At 55.1% G+C, this 21,037-nt stretch overlaps 1 protein-coding gene across 11 annotated transcripts in view; it reads right to left on the bottom strand.

The window, feature by feature from the left end:
* PPFIA4 (PTPRF interacting protein alpha 4) overlaps window positions 1-19,200 on the bottom strand; it is a 61,683-nt gene extending 42,483 nt beyond the window's left edge. For all 11 annotated transcript variants that reach the window (XM_065038611.1, XM_065038612.1, XM_065038614.1 and 8 more), the window contains exon 1: window positions 19,085-19,200. The gene's annotated coding sequence lies outside the window, so the exon portion shown is untranslated. The remainder of the gene's footprint in view (window positions 1-19,084) is intronic.
* Between the last annotated feature and the right edge of the window lie 1,837 nt (window positions 19,201-21,037).

Here is a 21,037-nt window from a genome sequence, read left to right as displayed (position 1 = left end):
TAAGCGTTAGTATTCAACCGATATTTATAGTTCCCAGTAGGAGGGGAGGCATTACACACAACTTCCAGTGGGTATTTTCAGAAAGCCACCTGCTCCTCACCATTGTGCAGAAACACAATTGTTCCGCAACAAAAAGCGTGTCAGACAATGAGTCGAAACCTCTGCCGGGTCCTCTGGCACAGATATGGGTGCAGAGGACAGTGAGCACCCCTCATAGGGGTTGGCACCCAAACTCGGTCACGTATGCCCATTTACCGGACTGTGTCACCCTCTTTTGTGTTGTATTGGTCATGTCATGGTCCCTGCCTCAGTTTCCCTGTTTCCAAAATGGGCTACGTGTCCTCAGCTGACCCCAGAGAAAGGAGTAATCTTGGTTTATTGCAAGGAGGAATCTGGCACGGGAAGGGATTGCTGGGGTAAAGACACACCGACACACAGACGTCGTGCTTTTGCGCTTTGGGGTGAGATGACAGACGGGAACGAGCCTTGGAGGGGCTCCAAGCTGGGTGATCCTTCTGACAAGTGGGATCCCAAAGCCTGGCCAAGAGACTCTGCAAGCCCAGGCTCACGTTCCAACATCATCTCTGGGTTTGCAACAGCCAAAAACACAACGGAGGGGACAGAGGCCGACAGGTTTGAAGTTACTGCTAAATCCGTGAGGATCCCAGCGTGGCCAGAAGCTCATGTGAGAGCCCAGTCAGTGTGATGGTGAAATAAGGGAAAATCATAGAATCACAGAATCTTTGTGGTTGGAAAAGACCCTCAAGATCGTGGAGTCCAACCATAACCCACCCCTGGCACTGCCCCATGTCCTGAGAACCTCATGTCCGTCTGTCCAACCCTCCAGGGATGGTGACTCCAGCACTGCCCTGGGCAGCCTGTTCCAATGCCCCACAGCCCTTTGGGGAAGAAATTGTTCCCCACATCCAACCTCAACCTCCCCTGGCGCAACTTGAGGCCGTTTCCTCTGCTCCTGGCGCTTGTTCCTGGGGAGCAGAGCCCGACCCCCCTGGCTCCAAGCTCCTTTCAGGCAGTTCAGAGATCAGAAGGTCTCCCCTCAGCTCCTGTTCTCCAGCTGAACCCCCCAGGTCCCCCAACCGCTCCCATCACACTTGTGCTCCAGCACCTCACCAGCTCCGTTCCCTTCTCTCAACTCGCTCCAGCACCTCAAGGCCTTTCTTGGTGTGAGGGGCCCAAAACCACCCCCAGGATTCATGGTTTGGCCTCCCCAGGTCCCAGCACAGGGACGGTCACTGCCCTGGGCCTGCTGGCCACACCAGTGCTGGTACCAGCCAGGATGCTGGTGGCCTCTTGGCACTTTCCAGCCACCCTTCTCCGAGCCTGTAGCATTCATGGGGTTGTTGTGACCCCATGGTTACCATAACAAGCTCCATGACCTGTATCTCACCCAGCTGCAGACCCCTCCCAGTAGACAGGAGGAGGTCCCTCAAACCATTAGAAATACAAACCAAATCCCCCAAAACTTGTTGCCGCAATCCCACTCCAATCACCTGCAATAATAATGTTTTGTAGAGGATTTCCATGAAAACCCATCAGCATTGCTGTATTGACGGGACTGCTGGCACCACCAGAGAAATACCAATTCCTTCAATTGGTGAGCGGTTGGGAAACCACTTTGTGCCGTGAGCCGCGCTCTCTGGAAGGGAGCAGGAGGATGCACTTGATGCACGGATGACACTGAGCTGACATCTCTTCCAGGATGCGGTTTGCACTCAGGTCCATCCGCAGAGACAGGGAAAGGTATTAACAGCAACCGACCCGATGCAGAAAAGCCACAAGGCTGGTTACGATAATTTCCTTTTTCAACAGCTGCTCTGCTCACCATCTCTGTGGCTGTTTCATCCTTTTTTTCTGTACCTTCGCGACGAAACGCTGTGTCCTTTGCTCCGTTAGGCCAAAGCCTTTGACTTCTGCTTCACCCAAGGTTAGTTAAACAAGTAACAGAGGGAAATGCAACCACCACAGCTCTTCTAGAAGCACGTTGAGGTGAACCAGCCCCTCAATGAATCTGCAGGTAAAGGTGAGCGCTGGGATCCCAGCAATCGCACTGGGTTCCAGCCCAAAGGGGATGCAGACTCCTTTTAAGAGGGAACAAGGCACACGGTTCAGCCTACAACCATGGGGAGAAAACTGTGCGCTTGTCACTGGGGTGGCATCACTGCAGAAGTCCCCTCACCTTTGGGAATGTGAGCCTTTGTGCCTCAGTTTCCCCACGAGCAGGGTGAAATTTTGAGCTGCTCTCAGCAGTGGGGACTGAAAGAGAGAGCCCAGGGTGCCAATGGCTGCTGTGAGCTGGAGGGGTAGCTGGTGATTTTCCATGACTTCACTTGAGGTTTTGCCAGGGGTACATCCCTCCCACCCCCATGACACTTTTGCTGAGGAGTTATTTCAGCTGGGAGCCTGACGCCCTGGAGCCGGGAGCCCTCCCCCTCGCTGCCAAACCAGCCCCTGCCCCGCTTTAGTCACACACCGCAAACACTTGCTGGTGCTAATTTATTCAGCGATGGGGGAAGAGTCACCAGCGCGAAGGGCGGCTGCTGAAATCTGTGCCATGGGCGCCCCCGAACCCTGTGGAAAGATGCAGAGGGGGCTCTTACAATCAGAGAATCACTTTGGTTAGAAAAGACCCTCAACATCAATGAGTCCAACTGTTCCCTACCCCCGGCACTGCCCCATGTCCTGAGAACCTCATGTCCGTCTGTCCAGCCCTCCAGGGATGGTGACTCCAGCACTGCCCTGGGCAGCCTGTTCCAATGCCCCACAGCCCTTGGGGGAAGAAATTGTTCCCACATCCAACCTCAACCTCCCCTGGCGCAACTTGAGGCCGTTTCCTCTGCTCCTGGCGCTTGTTCCTGGGGAGCAGAGCCCGACCCCCCCTGGCTCCAAGCTCCTTTCAGGCAGTTCAGAGATCAGAAGGTCTCCCCTCAGCTCCTGTTCTCCAGCTGAACCCCCCAGCTCCCTCAGCCGCTCCATCACACTTGTGCTCCAGCCCCTCACCAGCTCCGTTCCCTTCTCTCAACTCGCTCCAGCACCTCAAGGCCTTTCTTGGTGTGAGGGGCCCAAAACCACCCCCAGGATTCATGGTTTGGCCTCCCCAGGTCCCAGCACATGGACGGTCACTGCCCTGGACCTGCTGGCCACACCAGTGCTGGTACCAGCCAGGATGCTGGTGGCTTCTTGGCCACCTGGGCACATGCGGGCTCATGTTCAGCCGCTGTCACCAACACCTCCAGGGCCTTTTTCTGCCAGGCAGCTTCACCGGCTCTTCCCCCACCTGCACACCAATACCCACCACAGCAGGCAGCTATTCCGGAAGAGTGGTGGCATTTGGCTTCAGCATTGGATGACCCCAACTAGAGACAACTCAGATGGCCCTGGTAGCTCAAGAGATGTGGGATAGTTCAGCCTTGTACTCACCCCTTTTGCTTTCCCTTCATTTTGTTCTGTACCTTCAGCAAGTTATTTAATCCCTTTGCTGATGGTGCAGCTAATTACTAAACAGCTTTGGCTCAGCTGCGGCTGAGTCGTGGTGGGGAGGACACCAGCGCGATTCCCAGCTGCAGTCATGCTCTGAGGATGATAGGGCCCGATCCAGAACCAGGACAACTCCGCAACATCCCCCCTGTATCTTCACCCTCCCTGGGACACAGGGGTGAATGGGTCTCAGAACTGCGGGTGCTCAGCTCTGTACAGGGCAAGGCAGGATCGTGGGGTGTAATCCCCACCTGGTCAAAATCTGCTCTTCTTCTCAAGCATCCTCATGCTGGGGAGAACCACAACCTTCCCTGGCCGAGTCTCGGTCCTTCGGCACCTTGGCTGTGGTCTGGAAGGGGTGGATGAAGCCAGCAGAGGAGCACAAAGGGCAGGACTGGTCCCAGTAAGGAGCAGAGATGGGGACGAACTGCCGTCTGCCCCCACCCCAGGCTGGGATTACCCACTGCCACTCAGTGTCAGCCCCTGGCGTCTCACCCCCACGGTTCACGGCAAGCGACAGGACATGGCATGACATGGCAGAAGCAGCCATGCGGGGACATCTGAGGACAATGACATTTAAAAGGTGGCCAGGGGCAAAGTGCAGGCACTGGAGCTCTGTCTGTTTCTGTCTAACCCACATCCAGCAAGTCCACATCTTCAACTCAGACTCTTCCTTACGCAAAATGAGCACTGAAGCTCGCTCGGTACACCGGGCAGCGCCGCAGGAAGGCTTCTCTGACATTTCTCTTGCATTTTAACCCTCGTTTCTCACAAGAAACAAGGTTCTCGCCGAGGTTGGCCAGAGAGGTGGTGGATGAACCATCCCTGGAGACATCCCAGGCCAGGCTGGACGGGGCTCTGAGCAACCTGAGCTGGTGAAGATGTCCCTGCTCATGGCAGGGGGACACTGGGGGAGCTGGGAAGGTCCCTCCAACCCAAACCATTCTGTGATTCTATGATTCCGTCACTGTCCCCTCAAGATGTCCCCAAAGAGGCTAGCAAAGGTGCGGCACTACAGGGCATCTATTAGTGCCCATGCTATCACTGTGCCCATTCAGTCGTCCTGGAACCCATCCCGTCTGCCACAGTTCCAACAGTGCATGCCTAGCCCTGCCTTCAGCCTTGGTCCTCTTCACCTCACCTTGGGATGCTCAGCACCACACTGGATGAGCAGAGAGACCGGCCAGAGGTAATACAGTCCCCAGCATAGTTCCCCTGGTTTGGGGGATTTGAAAAAACAGCGCAAGCTTCAAATTGAGGGAACTAACACCAACCTGATCCAGAAAGCGTGGAGAGTGTCGTGGTTTGCAGTAGGGTGGCAGCTCTTCTCCGTGTGAGCAGAGCTCTCATCTGAGCTTTTATCATCACAAAAAGCAGCGCTGGGCATTAGTTCAGCTCAATTTCCAGCTCATTCCCTCTTAAAATGTCAGCTCTGTGGAGCTGAGCTAATGCAGTGAGCTCCGCGCCCTTGCCAGCAGCACCCGGTGCACCCCGGGCACAGCCCCACGCCGACACCGCCAGCCCCAGGTCCTTGTGACCTTGTCCCCACTGTGATTTCTACAAGGTCCCACGGCCACGCCCAGCCCAAGAGGACTGCAAAGGTGGTGGCCCCAACCATGCCACCATCAAAACACCATGCCTGTGTTTTCATCCATAACCACCAAAGGGTGTCCATGAAGCATCCACGCCCGTTACGCCCACTGGCACAAAGCCCCTTGATGCAGCACTTTAAGGGGCTTCTGGACACTGTGAGCTGTGACAAGTGGCCCCGTGACCAAGCACAGGCAGCAGGGACAATCCCCCGATCCATCCCAGGAGGAGGAGGTGAGAGCAGGATTGGGCCGATCCACATAAGACATTGCTGGGAGACGGGGTGGGGGGAAGAGCGTTAGCAGCTCAGCAGGCTTTTAAAGAAATTAAATGTAGGTAATTACATCAGTGCATGATTGGCTGGAGGAGAAACAGGCGCGGTGGTTTCCATCCCGGTCGCTCTGCCTGAGCATCTTTCCATCCCTCCCTCCCTCCTGGGGGCACTGGGAAACGGGGTGGCCAGAAAACCTTAAAATGAATGGGGGGAGAATGAAGGGGATGAACCCAACGCGCTGGCAACACATTTGCTGTCTGAGACGACAATGTTGCACGCCCTCTCTATTAAAAGCAAGCTGCATATTAAAGCTGTCAAGCCCACAGGACACGCACGGGGTTGGGAGTCCCTTTCCACACCCAACGCATGCACAGCAGCAGAACCAACATTTTTTAGATGGTTTATACAGAGAGCTTTAAATTTCTGGCTTCTTTATGACATTATTTTGGACCCTGGGCATCCTGCATGCCCTGTTCCTGCAGATATCAGGCCAAGCAGAGCCCACGTGCTCTTGCCCAGCTCCACCAGCCCTGGCTTAGGGATGGGTCAGCCTGAAGCAGCTCATCCCCAAGACCCACCACGTCACCATCGCAGAGCCAGAGCGGCTGCAATGCTGCAGTCCCTCCAGGGCAATGTAGGGGAAAATGAATAACGTGTCAGGGGTCAGTGGGATGCTCACCTGAGCAGAAGTGGTTCTCTGCCCGTCCTCCCATGCCATGTCCTCCTGTCATCTCCCCAAGCTCAGATGCTGCCTGCAATCCCCAGCCCACCTGAGATGACCTTTACCTGCCGTGCTCATACACAATCATGGAATCACAGGATCCCAGGCTGGTTGGGTTGCAGGAGCTCTGCAGATCCCCAGCCCAGCCCTGCTCACGCAGGGTCACAGAGCAGATCACACAGGTGGGTCCAGGGGGTTTGAATGTCTCAGAGAAGGAGACTCCACACCCGCTCTGGGCAGCCTGGGCCAGGCTCTGGCACCTCCCAGCAAACAAGTTTCTCCTCACGTTCACATGGAGCCTCCTGTGTTTCAGTCTGTGCCCGCTGCCCCTCACCCTGGTGTTGGGCACCACTGAACAGAGTCTGGTCCATCCTCTGACACCCACCCTGAGATATTGATCAGCATCAATAAGATACAGGGGCGTTTGCTGAACGAATCTCAGGACACACGCATCTGGCAGACAGAGCTCCCTGATCTGGTCTCCACTGGGTAAATGCACCAATTTATCTCAACCAGTTTTGGAAGGGGCCTGCCCATTCCTGCCAAAATCCCATGATTTTAGGCCAGCTTGTCTGAAGTGACGCATGCTGCTGGGTTCCACCTTGCTACCATCCACATGAGGACTTCAGTCTATGCAGACAGAGCAGCAACGCCTCCCTGATGCAGAAATCCACCCTGCGCAGGAGCCCAAAAGGATTGAATTCACCCTGGACCCAGCATCCTGAAAACAGGAGGTGGGATTTTTCTGCATTGTCCTTTGCGTGGGGCTTGGCCCTCCTAAAGGACATGGTGGCCCATTAGGCTTGACGAGACCCAGGCAAAGCACTCACAGCACTGGGTGTGCAGGTTAACACCCACCCTGCAGATCCGTCATTGTCATGACAGTGTCGTCCCTTTCCCATCTCCAACATCCCAACCACACCTGCCAGTCACCACGTTTCAGCTCAGCAGAGCCACCTCCACCTATCTGGAGCTGCTCAGAGCTGACACCCCAGGATAACACAAGGGCTGGGCTCACACCCAGCAATGCGCTGCATTCTTACGGGTGAAGCAGCACACAAAACCTCTCCCAAGGTGCTCTGCCCCTAGATGTGGCATCAACCTGAACAAGACTCATCCCTCTTTATGGCCAAAGCCACCTTCCTTCCAGGCACTGGCTTCCTGTGGCACCTTTGTAGGCCCAAACCCTTTCAGGCACGGAGGAGGCACAGACACAATCCCACCTTGCTCCTAAATCTCAAGGGATTTCCAAAGAGCATTGGCCAAGCCTGAGGGCTGAAAGAAGATAAGGAACAAATCTTCCAGAGAATCTCTAGTTCCTGAGGGCCAAGAAACAAATACCTTCCCAAACTGGGTCTCAGCATCTCCTCTGCCCTTTGTGAAGCATCCGGCCATCATCAAGCTGGGGAACACAGGACAGGACCAGACAAAAGGGCTCCTGGGTCAACCCTGGTCTCGTGAGCAGGAAAAAATGGGTTTTCTGGTGGGACTGATGTTCTGAAAAGCAATTACACATGAAGACATCCCCTACGGATTATGCTGTGCTCTGGCCCAGGGCCCAAGTCGTCCTGGGTTTGGATTTTAATTAGGCCCGTTTTGGTATCTGTTCTCTACTTCCCTCCAGATAATGATTTAATTATTGCAGACATGTCTTCAAATTAGCAGCTTCCTCAGTGGTTTATTCAGCTGGGATCTCCACAATTACAGAGCCCATCTCACCGCCATCAAAAGAGAGGCTGGAGGGAACAAAGGAAACCAAAATGCTTCCCGGAAAGAGAAACCACACAAGCACCCAGCTCCTGAGCAGGGGCCACTGCCAAGACCTTCTCCTACAGGTATCCATGTCTCACAGTTGGTCGAGCTCGAAACACACCCCAAACACCTGCATCAAGCATGACCATGGTGGCATCAAGGCTAGTCTTGTCTTCCCACCATCAAACTTCTTACCCAGCAGAGCACAAGTAGGTAGAGAGGCCAAGCAAGGTGAAAGGGATGCACCATGAGCTGGGACACACAGCGATCCCAAAGGGACCCCGCATTTTCGTAGAATCATAGAATCATAAAATCACAGAATCAGACAATCAATTTGGTTGGAAAAGACCCTCAAGATCATCGAGTCCAACCCTTTCCCCACCCCTGGCACAACCCTTTCCCCACCCCTGGCACTGCCCCATGTCCTGAGAACCTCATGTCCGTCTGTCCAACCCTCCAGGGCTGGTGACTCCAGCACTGCCCTGGGCAGCCTGTTCCAATGCCCCACAGCCCTTTGGGGAAGAAATTGTTCCCCACATCCAACCTCAACCTCCCCTGGCGCAACTTGAGGCCGTTTCCTCTGCTCCTGGCGCTTGTTCCTGGGGAGCAGAGCCCGACCCCCCCTGGCTCCAAGCTCCTTTCAGGCAGTTCAGAGATCAGAAGGTCTCCCCTCAGCTCCTGTTCTCCAGCTGAACCCCCCAGCTCCCTCAGCCGCTCCCATCACACTTGTGCACTTTGGGGGAGCCCCTAGGAGAAGGGACCTGGTGAGGACCCTGCTCACTGTGAAGCCACAAGTGCCCATGTGCTCTCCCCATGGTTGGTACCACCAACACACGCCCCCCATGCTGGGAAGGACCACGAGGGAGAGGAAAAGGCAGGTGCCTGGGGGGGCCAGGCAGAGGAGGATGCACAGCTCCTGATGACAAGCCCAGTCTCCTCGTCCAGCAGTGGGACATGCTGAAGTCCTGCAATGCTCCAGGTGTGAGAGATGAAGGCTGGAGAGAGAACAGCAGAATAGGTTGCTCAAAAGAAACACCAGATGTGCACGCGAAGCCAAGGACATGGCACAGAGAGATGACACGACTTGGTGCTGAGGAGCATTAACTCACCCACAGAAAAGCCAAGTCCCTGGCTAAAGAGCCAAGCAGGCAGGTTCCTCACTGTGAGGCCGGGGCTGAGCATCTCCACACTGCAAGGTTCTGACAAACCCTCCTTCCCAGCACGATCCCTCTCCCCAGGCCAGGCTGAGAAAAAGGGGACACGCTCAGGAGGTTCCCCACCTCTTATTACAAAGGTCAACAAGCTCCAAGGACACAATCTTGCTCCTTTTCCATTGAAGCACTTAAAAGACCAACTGCACATTGCGTTCCTCACCGGTACTGCTACAATCCCCAGTTTCCTACCAGGGAACCAGATTCTGCAGCTGGAAAGCTCCACGGCCTCTCCCTGCTATAGCACGGGCAGCAGCGGAAAACCTCCGCCGGCTCCTCTGCCGCTGCAGTTCACACTCCAGCAGATTCATCCAAACCAGCTGCAGCTGCCGCTGCTGCAGAAGAGCCCTCGAGCACGGCCACGCACAATTCTGTGGCTGAAAACACAGCCGGGTCTCTCAAAACCCAGAATAATGCCCCATTTGTGAGGTTAACCACACTCTCCTCCCCTGGTTTCCCTACTGAACACAAGAAATCAGCTGGGCAGCAAAAATAGCTGGGTGATGCAGCCTGTCATCCCAGTTAACGGGCTTGGCGACACGGCCCCGGTGGCCCTTGTGCTCCCGGTGGGATCTGCAGCCCCAGCGCCACATCCCTCTGGGGCATCGCCCGGCTCTGTCCTCCTCACCAGCCACCACGAGCCCCCGAGCGTTTTGAGCTCTCCAGACCATCAGATTTGCTAAGAGAGACCAACGTGTCTGAGAGCAAGCCGGGGGAGAGAAAAGGCCGTGATGACACAAGCCCTTTAGTTTCATTTCCTTAAGAAACCAGGCTAAAGAAGATGGGAGTGGAAGCGACACATGAGAGAGAAGGATTTTCATTAACCCGATCAAACCTCCTTGGGATGTGATAACAGAGGCAATAACAGACACCTCCCCTCTGGCCGAGGACAAAGAAAGGCTTCCTAGTCACGAAGAGGAGGAAGAAAATTGGACTAGAAGAAAGGAAATGACTCAAAAATGGCCGAAATGTCAGATGTTATTAAAAAGCCTTCACCCACAGAGAAATAATGACTGATGAGAACCGGGATACAGTGGGAGATGTTGAACAGCTGCAGAACAAGCGGGATGGGGAGCGAACACCTGAGAAGGGCTCCGCTCACCCATGAAAGCCGCTCTGGTGACCATAGCGGTGGGCTGATTTCTGGTGGTGTTCTTGGGGTGGCCTGGCAGAAATTTGGGGTGCTGAGAAGCCATGCTGGCAAAGAAGGTGACAGCAGCTGCAAGGGATGGTGGTAAAATGCCTCCGTATTTTGAAGCATCCTTACAGAGGCCACTCATCCCGCTCTGCCGCCACCCCCCGCCCACCGTGCTGCTGTGCCATGTCACTGTGACCCTGCTCTGGCTCTTGAGGAGAGGAGCACGGATGCTGCCTTGTTTCCTCAGGCCACATTCTGCAACTCAGCTGCCAGAATCCTGAGTGGACAAGCAAACGGAGCAGTCATTCTGGCATCCCTACAAGCATTGCCCTGTGAGGGGACACCCACTCTGAGCCCTCCAGGGACCATCCCATCATCTTTCTGGGGTGGATTAGAAAGGGGGTGGTCAGTAGGTCAGAGAGGTTCTCCTGCCTCTCTGCTCTGCCCTGGGGAGACCACACCTGGAATATTGTGTCCAGTTGTGGCCCCTCAGTTCCAGCAGGACAGGGAACTGCTGGAGAGAGTCCAGCGCAGCCACCAAGATGCTGAAGGGAGTGGAGCATCTCCCGTGTGAGGAAAGGCTGAGGGAGCTGGGGCTCTGGAGCTGGACAAGAGGACACTGAGGGGGGACTCATTCCTGGGGATCAATATGGAAAGGGGGAGTGTCAGGAGGATGGAGCCAGGCTCTTCTGGGTGGCAACCAGTGATAGGACAAGGGGCAATGGGTGCAAACTGGAACACAGAAAGTGCCACTTAAATTTGAGAAGGAACTTCTTCCCGGTGAGGGTGGCAGAGCCTGGCCCAGGCTGCCCAGGGGGTTGTGGAGTCTCCTTCTCTGCAGACATTCCAACCCGCCTGGACACCTTTCTGTGTAACCTCATCTGGGTGTTCCTGCTCCATGGGGGGATTGCACTGGATGAGCTTTCCAGGGCCCTTCCAACGCCTGACATTATGGGATTCCGTGATTCAGAGGAGCTGAGCCAGAGCATCTGCAGCCAGGGCTGAGCAGCGCCATTGCTGCCAGCAGCAGCTGGTGCCCATGTTGGGCAAGTCTGGCCTCACACAGCCCTGGCCTTTTCAGGTTTTTTGAGGCTTTTTCAGGCTTTTGGAGGCTTTTTCAGGCTGTGGCGGTGACAGGCAGGGAGGGGAGTGTCTGGGCTGCAGTGATGTCCTGCAGCATTGCGGGTTCGCTGGCTCCTGCTCCAGAGCAAAGGCAGCTCCATCCCAGCCCGGGAGGCTGAGCTGAAGTCAGAGAATCACAGAATTATGGAATCATTTTGGCTAAAAGAGACCCTCAAGAGTCCGACTGTAACCTAACTCTAGCACTAACCCTTGTCCCTAAGAACCTCATATATTTGCCTTTTAAACACCTCCAGGCATGGTGACTTTGTAGATCAGCTCTCCCTGCCAACAAGGCCAAGAGACTGAATCTGCTAGGGAGAAAAGCTTGCTTGCTTCTGAGTTACACACCAGTCTGCCCAGTGCCCTGTGTGAACTGGAAACACCACCACAGCCTCTGCGTTCACCTATTACAGAGTGGCCCAGATGCTCAACCCAAAGTGGTCAGTCCCCTGTCCTCTATTTTGCATCTCAAAGCCAGACATGTAAATTCTATATGTGCCACAAAGAGGATGGAATAGACACATGGGACACACAAGGAGGGTTAATGGGGATGAAGTGCAGTACACCATGGTTTTGACAGCTCCTAAAACATGCAGCGACTTGGACACAAGAGCATCCTCGTGGGTAACACCAGCCAGATGTGTACGTCCACCTCTGGTCCCCACGCCACAGGGGGCTTGGAAAAGACGAGTTTTGGGGGGCACTTTGCTTGATGCCACATCAGGGATGAGTTTCACCTCCTGGACGTTGCTTCCCTGAATGCTGCTGCACCCCCGATGAACAGCATGGAGGGCAAAAGTAATAAATGTTCATGCACCCCAAAGATCGACACGGCGTTACTTAAAGATCAGATCTCAAGAGCAGAATTTCACCCTTTGCAGTGTAACAGATGTCCTGCACTGAGCCATGCAGCAATATTTAAACAAAAAATGGTGGCTGTACAATAGCCAAGTCATTTGAGAATTAAAGCGCTGGTATTTTTAGGCAGCAGGAGTACGTGTGGGAGAGATCTCAAAGTGCAGGCTGATGCCATTTGCTGCAGGGCAGTTAGAATTAGATTTATTGACGACGTGTGATTTGAAAGCGACACCAGCGCTCACGAAGAGCCGTGCAGTGATCAGCAATGCTGGGGCTTATTGTGGCTTCGTTTGAAGAGACAAAATGTCTTTATACACATGTCAACACAAAGGACACACAGAACGAAAGCCGTTTCTGCTTGCAGAGATGCTCTGATTGCCATCTCCAAAAATGGCCCCTGCAAAAGTCTGGGAACTAAATCAACTAGAAGCACATGATCGAAAATGTTAAGAAATGCTCTTTTTTTAAGATGGCAGCTCCAAATTGTTGGCAATAGTTGAGTGATTATCATCCAGGTTTTGATGCTGGAGAGGAGGAAAGAGAAGTCTTTTCTCTCCATCAAACACGAGCTGCTCTCTGAGAGGCACATCTGGATATCAGACAGATTATGGCAGCAAAGCGAAGCCTTTCTTGGTCTGGGCTAGAAGGAAAGGCAGCTCAGATCAAGAGAGATGAACCTTCTGGCTCCAATTAAACGCTTAATGGGTTAAAATGAGTTAAGTCATGTTATTGTGAACATGGTGACCGGAGAGCCCAAGCCCTCAGAGTGGTTCGGGGAGGTGCTGGGATGCTGGCAGTGACCTTGGAGACCTCGCTCTGTCCCCTGTGTTCCAGTTAAGCTCATGGGCACCTGCCGGGCAAGGAGTGAGGTCAACGACTCTCAGCAGGCACATGGGGAGCTCCAGGAATTCCACCCATCCGATCTCTCGCACAGCCAGGATTTCCAAGTGGCAAAGCAGTAGCCAACATCTGGTTTGCTCAGCCCCTCCATGGGTCACAGAATCAAAGAATCACAGGATGGTTTGGGTTGGAGGGACCTTCCCAGCTCCCCCAGTGCCCCCCTGCCATGAGCAGGGACATCTTCACCAGCTCAGGTTGCTCAGAGCCCCGTCCAGCCTGGCCTGGGATGTCTCCAGGGATGGTTCATCCACCACCTCTCTGGCCAACCTGGGCCAGGTTCTCACCACCCTCAGGGACAGCAATTTCTTCCTCATGTCCAGCCTGAATCTCCCTCCTTTAGTTTAAAACCATCACCCCTTGTCCTATTGAAACAGCCCCTGCTCAAAAGTCTGTTACCAAACTCAACCCACTCCATCCCTGAAGAACTGATCCACCCTCCTTCCATCCCACAGCCCCAACCCAGACAAGTGGTGATACTGGGAAGCCCCATGGAAACAAGGAGGAAAAAAGAGGAGAAAAGAGAGGAGGGAAGAGAGGAGAGAAGCGGGACCTGGCCATGCCACTCTCACACCTCCTCCTCACCAACCCTTGCCAAGAGCGGGGAGCTCGGCTTTGCAGCGTGCCAGGGAAAGCACAAACACGGGGACAAGAGATCCAGCAGCACCAAAGCCACCTTGTCCTCCAGAGACACCAGCCAAGCCACCGCAGCGCTTCCCGAGCCTCAACATGACACTGTGTGCCCAAATGGACCTTGAAACGCTGCCCTGCACTCCCCAAACCCAAGTCTCATCCAGGGAGACCCTCAGTTTAGCTGGGTGCTCCTTTGGAGATGGAATTTCAAGGCATGGTGCTTTCCACCACCCCAGGGACACAGCGCTCACATCTGTCCCCCAATGACTGAGGACAGGAGGGTGCAGTGCCCATGTCCCCTGGCTCTGCTCTGATTTGAGTTCCCCAAGTGGCATCGCAAACCGTGGAGCCATTAAGGTGCTTCCTGAGAGCTCGTTCCCCCAAACGAGAACGTCATCTCGCAACCTCGCCTGGAGAAATCGCACTCGCACAAGGTACTTGCGCATTATGTGGGACAGTTGGGGACCAGAATAACTTCCTCTCCTGGCTGATCAGCGTGTGAATAAATCAGCCACATCCAAAAATAACCTCTGGACCTTTTTTGACTCCTTCCTGCAAAACAGTTTGCAGGGGGGGTAGATGCTAGAGAGAGGCCAAGATCTCGTTAGTCCAGCTGCCAGGCACTGAATTACAGGGCAGATTAACTGGATTACTGAGGTTATAAACCTTGGACAAGCCCATCTTTCCCCTCACTGTCCGCAGCCCCTGGTACCATGAATTCCTGCACAAGGAACAGCAGTAGGCACCACCACCAAGCCTATTTAATTCATGATTAAGAGCCTGAGATCAGGTTTATGACACCTGCGTTAATGCCACAGCATGGCTATAAACACCCTTCCTGATTTTGGAAGGCAGAAAGGCCAGGCTTGGGCAGCAGAGAATCTGTCTGAGGATGCCCTGCACTAACGAGACTCCCGGAAAGGTGAGCGCTGGGCCGGCTGGGTGGCCGAGCATCCTCCCTTCCCAGGCTCCAGCCATTCCACCTTCCTCTCAACCCCCCCAGGGTACCACGCAGCCCCCAGCCCCACAGCAGCACCTTCCTCAATGGCCTCAAGTTGCGCCAGGGGAAGTTGAGATTGGAAATCAGGAACAATTTCTTCCCCAAAGGGCTGTGGGGCATTGGAACAGGCTGCGCAGGGCAGTGCTGGAGTCACCATCCCTGGAGGGTTGGACGGATGGAGATGAGGTTCTCAGGGACACAAAGCCGTGCCAGGGGTGCGTTATGGTTGGACTCAATGATCTCGAGGGGTTTTTCCAACCAAAATGATTCTCTGATTCTGTCCCAGCACACCAGCTGCATCGCAAATGATGCAAGCTGGGAGGTAAAACCCATCTGTAATTACGGAGAAAATTCATTTCTACCAAGAAAGGGTGGAAACGAAACCTTTAAATCAGTGCACCTGAGGGATAAGCAGCGATTTGGGGCGGGGTTCCCTTCCCCTGCTGCACCATGCTGCCCTGGCGATGGATACTCAGCCCTCCAGGAGGCTGGATGGAGTGCTGGGTGGGCAGAGCACCCTCCCTGCCGCACAGCCCCGCAGCACAGTGCTCACTAGTTAAAGAAATTGGCCGCACGCTGCCAACATCCCAGCTCCCCTGGAGGAGCTGGGCCCATGCCCCGGCGTTTCCTAGCGTGGCACAGCCTCCCGACCCCCCGGCACGCAGCGGCAGCCGATGTCAGCTCGGAGGCTGCAGAGGAGAGAGAAATCACGCAGCAAAAAACCCTGGGAACTGCCCTCTCCTGGAAATCGGTCGCAATGGACAGGAGGATGGGGAAATGAGCTCTCATCTGCCACTTGTTTTCTGCCTTTTTTTTGGATGCAATTAACGGCAGCCACCCAGCCGGTACCTCCTCGCACTTGCTAACAGAAGCGTGGTAGAAACTGCAAACCCGGAGCCGAAAAAAAAAATGCATAAAAATCTGCATTTCAGATAAATTCCAGCCTTGTCAGTCCTGCAGGATTACAGCGCTGGAAACAGTGACCTGGGAGCTGATTTAAAACACCAGGGTGGAGATTCAGGATAGAAAGGGCAAGGTGGAGGACACGGGGTCAGTCGCTTCCTGGCCGGTGACTTTTGGCCCTGTGTTTCGGGGAAGGTTTGGCACACGGTGTCAAAATCCCTCCACATCCCCGCTGCGGGATGGAAATCGCTGCACTGCCAGGGGCTGAGCGGCTTTGCACAAAAATGAGGGAGAGAGATGAACACCCGCTTCATTCCTTCGGGCATCCTCACCGTGCAATTCAAACCGAGGGCTTCACAACCACGAGGATTTTAACCTGCTTGACCACAGCACAAAATGAAGGAAAATCCAATTATATCAGCGCAACTCTTTTTTAGCAAAGAGCCTTGAATCATTTTTCACCACTTCTGCTCCAGATGGGTCCAAACACAGACCTGGCCCCCAACACTGCAGTTGTTTCATGTGATATTTTCCCGTCCTTCCTCCCAAATGCCAACTCGTGTGAGCGCACCCACACGTGCACCCACCTCCGAGCCTTTTGGCATCGCTTGCTCATAGAGGGGCCCGTTAATAGCTGAAAACTCCCAAACGTATCCCTCAGGAGGCTGGTCAGGGCTTGGACCCACCTGTGGAGCCCTCACCCTTGGTCAGGACCATCATCCCCACACTCACCGAAAGCATCTGTACATTGGGGGGTATGTTATAGCATTTAACACCTCTCTGGGAAGCAATCTGAGCAACGGATCCAACGTCCTTCCCCTCCGGTTAACAGCCTGGAGACCTCCCAGCTCACTTTTGGGAGCCATCTGGGAGACCTCAGACTCACCAAAACATTCTTTAGGAGGAAATTAATTGTAAAATGAGGTTTTGAGGTTTGCTAAAGAACCCAGTATCTTTCTGCTTTGCTGGAAAATAATAAACGCCACTGCCCAGGCAGTGGGCAGAGATGTCAAAGTCACTCCCTGTCCCCAGAGAGCTGAGACCTCCAGATGCGTTTCCAGTTGGGTCCCAGTTTGGGGGAGGCTCCAGGGCTGCTCTCCCCAGCTTCAGTGTGAATTCTCACCTCCAACAGGGTGTTGGGCTCTTCCCCAGCACTGACTCACAACCACAACCCCCCCACCCAGCACACCAAGAACATCGCTCACCCTGCTCGCCCACCATCCTTGTTCCTGACCCACAGCGGGAGCTGCATGAAAGGGCAAGGGTTTCAAAAAGAGCCATCAAAAGATACAAAGAAGTTCTTAGGGTGGTTTTTACTCCTGGCACCTTCGCAGACAACGGATGGGCAGGAAGCCAAACCTCCAGCAGGTTCAGTCCTCCAGCATCTGCACTTCAGCTGCTGATGAGCGCCAAGGCACAGCTGGACTGAGCCACCGGTGCAGAGCGAGACCTGCTCGCCCTCACCATGGAGCCAGAAAGCTGCACGGAGACGGCCGAGTCACTTCATCCCACATCTGCCCAGCCACAGCTGAGCTGGCCACCCCGGAAAGCCAGATCCCACCACCAGTCCCACCAGTGGTGACTCAGGAACCTCCAGTTTGGGGGGTCCCCACTGCCCTGCAGCTGGAGGTCCAGGTCCTGGACAACCTCCAGTGTGTCTCCTGGGAATGAGATGCAGGAGGCGCCTGCACCGAAGCCAAGCAGTCATCCGTGTCCCTGAGCACCTCCTGGTCCTGGTGGGGACAGCACCAGCAACCTGTGCTGGTGCCTCCTGGACAAATCTCTAAGGAAGTCCCCAGAGATCAGTCCCACTTCCCAACCAGCACCGTCTGGAGATGCCAAGGGCACAGACACCCAAGACCCCCAGACCATCAGAACTATGAAGACACCAACTTTCCATCTCCTCGAACAGTGCCACAACCGAGAAGCTCCAAAACCACACACGTACATTCATCCCGGTACCAAACTCCAGCTCACACTTTGCATCTGCACCAGCTCACGCCTGCAAAGTGGCATCGTGGTGGTGTCAAACCCACCAGGAGAACCTCATGCCAGTGTACCAGCAGATGGTGGCAAACAAGCTTAGATGAATACTCTGCCAGCCCGGACTTGGCCAAAACCAAGGCGTCCCCAGAAGGTTTTGCACAGCTTTAACAAAACCCAGCTTCCTAAGCCAATTGCTGTGATAATGATGCAATTTAGGGGATAAACAAGCCCTTTAAGGGCTGGTGTTATTCAGGAGAAAATCATGATGTCTGGAGGCAGCGTGCCACAGCCGTGAGGAGACAGCACCAGCCGAAAAGAGGATGGGAAGCAGCATGAGCACAGCTGGAGCTGGCTAAGCTGGCTGGATGCTCACTGGGCTGGTCCAGCCCTGGGCACAGTGGGCAACCACTCAGTGCCAACATCCAGGCTGGACCAGCCCGGTGAGCATCTGCCCAGTGCTGAGCTGTGGGCTGGACCAGTTTGGTGGGCGTTTGCCCCTGAACCAGCCCCACAAGCATCTCTCTTGCGAGAATCCCAGCCCAGGATGCAGCCCGGAGCTCGGTGCCAGGCAGATGCTCCCCAGGGCTGATCCAGCCCAGTGCTCGGTGCCGCGGGGATGCTCACTGAGTGGATGCTCGTGGGGCTGATCCAGCCCTGAGCTCAGCACTGGGTGGATGCTCGCAAGGCGGATGCTCGCTGGCTGGAGCCGGTACTGAGGGAAGCAGGTCGGCGCTGGGAAATCAGAGAAGCAGGAGAAGGCCGTGGTAGGACCGGTCTTATCAGGATGCCCACCCTCCCCCTCAGCGTCAGGTGGAATCATTGGGGGGGGGGGTGCAAAGGGATAGCTTGGGAGCAGATTGGGGGGCTGCCAGGGGCAGAGAGCAGGGGAAAAATCAAGGAATCCCCCATTGCACTCGTGGATTAGAGGAATCACTGCCCCTCCACCCCACGCAGCCTCCGGGGGGGTGGATGTGTCCACCTCTTCACCCCTTCTGTCCGCACACCCAGCGGGGATGAGCAGCCCCGTGGCTCAGCTGCCCCGACTGGGGGTAATGTCGGGGGAAAGCAAGTCCCCCCATGCCTCAGCTCGGGGTTGAGGATGACGTCCCGCAGCCCAGACTCAACCCAAGGGACATGGGGGAGCTCAGCACATCCCTTGACTCAGACACCCCCTCCAAGGGGTAACGAGCTGCGAGACAAAGCACCCCCGGGCTAACGCACCCCCCCGGGGGGCAGAGCATCCCCGCGGGGCACAGCAGGGCAGAGCATCCCCATTCCAGCCCCACCTGGGGGGCGATGGGAGCAAAGCCCCCCCGGGGGAAGCAGTGCATCCCCTCGGGGGCGAGCTGAGCATCCCCGGGGGGAGGCAAAAAACGGCAGAGCCCCCGCGTCCAGCCGCACCATGGGGGGGCTGAGCACCTCCTGCCCGGCCCCACCGGGCGGCCACGGGAGTCGAGCATCCCCCGTGGGCAGCATGGGGCCGCCCGGCCCCGCCCGCACTCACCGAGCGCCGAAGTCGCTGGAAGCCGCCGCCGCCGCCGCCGCCGCTGCCGCCCCGCCCCGCCCCTGCGTCACCGGCCCCGCCTGGCCACGCCCACGGACACGCCCTCCCGAGTGGCCACGCCCCGCGGGGATGGGGGTCGAGGGGGGCACAACAGGACCGGGGGGGCAGAAACCTTCATGGGGTGGGCAGGAAAATCCCCGGGGAAACGAACCGCCCTGGGGGATGCAAGGAGCCCCTGCCCAGGGTTTAGGAGCCCCCATGCGGTGGCTCATCCCGCCCCAGAGGTAGAGGGGCAGGAGCAGAGCCAGGCTCTGGGGAAGCCAAGGACTGGGCGGCCCCTTTCCCCGCCCCGTTACATGGGGAGCAAAGCTGGGGGCAGGCGGAGACCCCATGTCCTGTCACCACCCCCTCCTCACCGAGGCTCTGCTCCAAGCTGGGGGATCGGGGCACTTTGGTGCTCCTGATTTGAGTAAAACCAATCACCCTCAATTCTCTTGCTAAAATAGAATCACAGAATCATTCAGGTTGGAGGAGACCTTCAAGATCATCCAGTCCAACCCCCAGCACTGCCCCATGTCCTGAGAACCTCATGTCCGTCTGTCCAACCCTCCAGGGATGGTGACTCCAGCACTGCCCTGGGCAGCCTGTTCCAATGCCCCACAGCCCTTTGGGGAAGAAATTGTTCCCCACATCCAACCTCAACCTCCTCTGGTGCAACTTGAGGCCGTTTCCTCTCGTCCTGGTACTTGTTACTAAATGGGGTTTGAGACGTGCACGAACTACAGCAGGAGCAGCTGACGGGCGAATCTGCCCCAGCACCCTGCCCAGCACACAGAGGTGTCATCAGCAGATAAGTAATTAATCTGTGGCCCTTGAAATCATAAGATGCTGCTCCTACCCTTACAGAGCCACCAGCATCCTCAGGCATCCATCACCCAGGACCAATTCGTGGCAACACAGAGGGGACAGAGGGATCCCTGGTGTCACCAGAGCAGCAGCAGTTCCTTCCTCTCACTGGCCTTTATCAGGGACATCAAGCTCATTCCTCAGTATTTTTCCTGGAGAAATTTGGGGATGCCTCTGGTAAATGCACCCAACTGCTGGAGGGGAGAGTGAGCTGGACCCAAACACCAGCTGGACTTGCAAACAGCCACCTTCACGCTGCTTTTGTCACATCCTGATAAAATTTCATCTGTTTTCCATGTGCCAGAGTTTCCCAAGCTGAGAACGCCTCTACTTTTCTAAAATAATACTGTGATATAGTTCTTAAATAATGATGATTAATAATGTAGTCCAAGGTAAACACTTTCAGTTACCAAAGAGGTGGGTAAAGCCATCAGTGCCAGGATCCACCATCCCCCTTAATTTGTATCTATTGTTTTAAAATCAGATGAATTAGAAATAACATTTCTGTCAAGGAATGGTCTTTCCTGTGGGGTGATCAAAAGTCTTCTCAATCATAAGGTATGTTGTTTGCTGATAAAATTCTCTTAATCTATTTAAAGAAACAATGAGAGAAATAAATATGGTCAGGAATGTGAGTTATATACACCGTTAGCTCCTGGCCATGCCTGGAAAGCAAAAGAAATGTGGATTTTTCTGTACCTCACATGTTACCTCGTTCCAGGGAGGCACAAGAGCTGAAGCCACAGCTCTGAAAGCATTTCGCTGCAGCCCTGGCTTTCCAAGAGGCAAATCATCCCCTGTGGTCTTGTAGGAAAGGAACATGGGTGGAAAATGCAGCACATGGGGGCTGTTTGGTGCCGGTCAAGGGAAGGAGAGTGGGATGGGACTCTTCTGCTGTTGTGTAAATCCCAAAGGAGGGGAGCAGGACCCCACCAGCCTGCCAGTACAGCGTGGCTCACAATACCAACCTGCTTCTGCTCTTGGTGGTGCCCAAATCCCCATTTCAGCATGGCATGAGCATTTGGGGGTGGCCCAGACCCGAAAATC

The sequence above is a fragment of the Columba livia genome, chromosome 22, assembly GCF_036013475.1.
Source record: "Columba livia isolate bColLiv1 breed racing homer chromosome 22, bColLiv1.pat.W.v2, whole genome shotgun sequence".
Lineage (NCBI taxonomy): Eukaryota > Metazoa > Chordata > Aves > Columbiformes > Columbidae > Columba > Columba livia.
Note: the sequence above shows the minus strand (reverse complement) of the source record. Positions and strands in the feature narration are given on the sequence as shown.